Here is a 3,641-nt window from a genome sequence, read left to right as displayed (position 1 = left end):
TCCCTCAAGTTTCCCCGAGGTGGCACTGCAAGGGTCTCTAGTTCGGACCAACACTTAGAGAAGCACTAGCCCTGGGGGTTAAAATAAAGATGACCCTCGGGAGCGCGACTCCCAAGGGAAAAGTATAGGTGGTGGTGGGGCAAATGGTAAAACCAAGGTTGGGCCTTGCTGGAGGAGTTTTATTCAAAGCGAACTGTTAAGGGGTTCCCATAACACCCAACCGCGTAAGGAACGCAAAATCAAGGAACATAACACCGATATGATGGAAACTAGGGCGGCAAGAGTGAAACAAAACATCAGGCATAAGGTCGAGCCTTCCACCCTTTACCAATTATATAGATGCATTAATTAAAATAAGAGATATTGTGATATCCCAACATATCCATGTTCCAACATGGAACAAACTTCAGCTTCACATGCAACTAACAACGCTATAAGAGGGGCTGAGCAAAGCGGTAACATAACCAAACAACGATTTTCTAGGAAAGGTGGGTTAGAGGCTTGACATGGCAATATGGGAGGCCTGATATAGCAAGTGGTAGGTAGCGCGGCATAGCGATAGAGCGAACAACTAGCAAGCAAAGATAGAAGTGATTTCGAGGGTATGGTCATCTTGCCTGAGATCCCGCAAGGAAGAAGAACGAGTCTATGAAGAAGACAAACGGGCATAGTCGAACGGATCCTCACAACTCCAAAACCAAATCTAACAAGAGAAACAACCCAAAAAGAAGCAAACAACATAGTAAACAACCATCACATAAACAATGGCAATATGCACAACCAAGTATGATGCATGTCCAGTCTAATTATGCATGGCATGGCAAAGTGCACAAACAATACTACAAATTAAGTGGAGCTCAATATGCAACAAGTTGCATATTGATGAAACACCACATGACTTATTTAGTTCTCTCCCATTTTTGTACTCAACAAAATTAAATGTTATTAAACATGGCAAGGGGTGAAGCATATGAAAACTACCTATCTAGACAAGTTTAAATGAGGCCGGAACAACAAACTACAATTCTGGAAAATCCCCATGTGCAATTTATGGATTTGGTACTGTTCTTCCCTAAACCCAATTTTAGAGTTGTTAAACATGCAAGAACAGTGCACCATGTTAAACTAGTCATTTTTCTACCCCATTTACATATAAAGTTTATTAAATTTGGAGCTACGGTTATTTAGTTATGAAATAAATCATTTTAATCATGGCATTTAAGCAAATTAAATCAAACAACATTTTTAACATTTCAAACATGGATGAAAGTGGCATATTATGAAACTATACAAAATTCTAAGCAGTTTACATGTTTAAAGTTTTTATATATGATGCATGGTTATTAAGTTATTATATGCATGAACTATGAGGGGTTTTCTGCAAAAATGGCGGTTCTTTGGATAATTAGCAAAATCGTTCAGGAAAAAAACATGCGTTGGGCCAAAACTGGCTGGCCCAACAGAGAGGAGGGTCTGGGCGACTGCTCACATTGGGCCCAGAGGAGAAGATGGGTTGGCTGGGCCTTGGCGCGGTTCTGGCCCAAGCGGGCGATCGAAGCGTTGTCCTCTACTCGATGGGGAGCAGAGCAGTGGCGATAGCAGGGGCACAAGGAGGCGGAGGTCGCCGGCGCTGGTGGACTCCGGTGGGGTGGTGCGGTGACCTGGAGCCAGGGACGAGGCCGGGGTGCAGGGAATCGTCGGATCTGGCTAAGAGCGACGAACGGAGCAGGGGAGGTCGATGCGGTCACGTGAGGGTGAGTGGGAAATAGAGGAGGTTCGAACGTGCGCGCTGGGCACGGGCTCGCAGGCGGCGGGGCGGTGAAGACCGGCGACAAGGCGGCGGTTGACGATGCCGGGGACGTCGGCAGGGACGGAAGGCTGCAAGAAGCTCCCTCGGAGGCGTTGGGCATGGCGGCTACAAAGCTTCAAGCTTCGGTGGGGCGTAGCCATGGCGTGGTGCTCTCTTGGTGGTGGCTGACGGTGCGGTGCTGGTTGTCGGGCGATGAGGCGAGGTCGAGCTTGAGGCTGGCGCGCAGAGGTCGGGGTCAAGAGGACGACGCGACTGGCCGAGGAGGAGGTCGTCCCCACGCTCGATGCAGGCGGCAGTAGGCATGGCGACGGGGTCCTGGTGGCTCCGGATCGTGGTGGAACTTGCGGCGGTGAGCTGGTGGAGGCCCTGGGGTGCTGCATCGGCTGAACGTGGGAGGAGGCCGGAGGTCCTGCAGGAGATCCTCTCCGGCGATGAGGCAGGGCTCGGTGAGGAGCACGGCATGGAGGAGCCCCTCTCCTGTTGGGCTCGATGAGCAGGACAAAGCAGAGCAGGAGGGGGTTCGAGTGGAGCTCGGTGATGAGGGGAGATCGGGCGCTGTTGGGCAGAGGAGCTCAGGCTCCTGCGGGATTAGGGCGGCGCGACTTGGTTGGTTTGATTGGAAGGAGGAGGAGATTGGCATGTGCTGAAAACGAGGGAGGTGGACGTGTCGGCTGGGTGGAGTGGATGGATCTGGGAGGATCCCGATGAAGATGGTGAGTGGGTTGCGGCGGCAGAGAGGGATGGATGGGACATCTAGGTCTAGGGTTACAATGATTATATAGGTAGGACATAAGGGTTGGGGTTATCTAGGTCCCTCCGATCGTAATCAGATGGTTCGGAATAAAATGCTTTGGGAGTCCAAACAAATAATCGCAGATATTTTAGGGATGTTTGGGGATGATCCGGACCCATCGGTGACAACCGTCCAGGTCAGGTTCGGGACAGTTTTCGGACACGGGCGCGCGAGGGTGGATGCACTGTGTAAAGAGGGATTAGATGGTTTAACAAGAGGGAATTGAAAGCCCGGTTGGTCTCGGAACGGTCAACGAAGGTGAGGGGTTTGATGGGCTCAGAAAAGAGAGAGAAGAGAAGGAGAGGCCCGGCGGCAGTTTCGAGGACTAAAACGTTCGACGAATAAACCGACTATAATGCTGCTATAAGTTTAACGGTTGGGCTAACAAACGAGCTCTGAATGCGACGAAACTTGACAGACGGTCTACTGACAACATATCAACACCGCATGGCAACTTTCATCCCATTCCGAGAAAAATTTTCTCGCCACTTATAAAATAATATTTCGGATGTGCCACGGGGCGTGTGCAAGTGTGTCTGGGCTCAGAACGGACAACAGATGGAACTGGGCGAACCCGGACGGATGCAAGTTTGACATCGCAATATGCGACATGCAAGCAAATGACAAGGCAACAACAACGAATAACTGGAAGACACCTGGCACTACGGTCTCGGGGCGTCACACGAGGGCTTAGATGCAGTCCAGTACTCGCCTAAGTTTGAAAAATCCTACCGAGTGGTTAGCAAGCCTCTCACTCGGGGGCTTACCTACAGTCCAGTAATCGCCTAAGTTTGAAAAATCCTACCGAGTGGTCAGCAAGCCTCTCACTCGGAGGCTTAGCTGCAGTCCAGTACTCGCCTAAGTTTAAAAGATCCTACCGTGTGGTGAGCAAGCCTCTCACTCGATGGCTTAGCTGCAGCCCAGTACTCGCCTAAGTTTAAAAATCCTACCGAGTGATGAGCAAGTCTCTCACTCGGAGGCTTAGCTGCAGTCCAGTACTCGCCTAAGTTCGAAAAATCCTACCAAATGGTGAGCAAC

The sequence above is a fragment of the Triticum dicoccoides genome, chromosome 4A (genome assembly GCF_002162155.2).
Source record: "Triticum dicoccoides isolate Atlit2015 ecotype Zavitan chromosome 4A, WEW_v2.0, whole genome shotgun sequence".
In the NCBI taxonomy this organism is placed as follows: domain Eukaryota; kingdom Viridiplantae; phylum Streptophyta; class Magnoliopsida; order Poales; family Poaceae; genus Triticum; species Triticum dicoccoides.
This window is presented reverse-complemented; position numbering follows the sequence as displayed.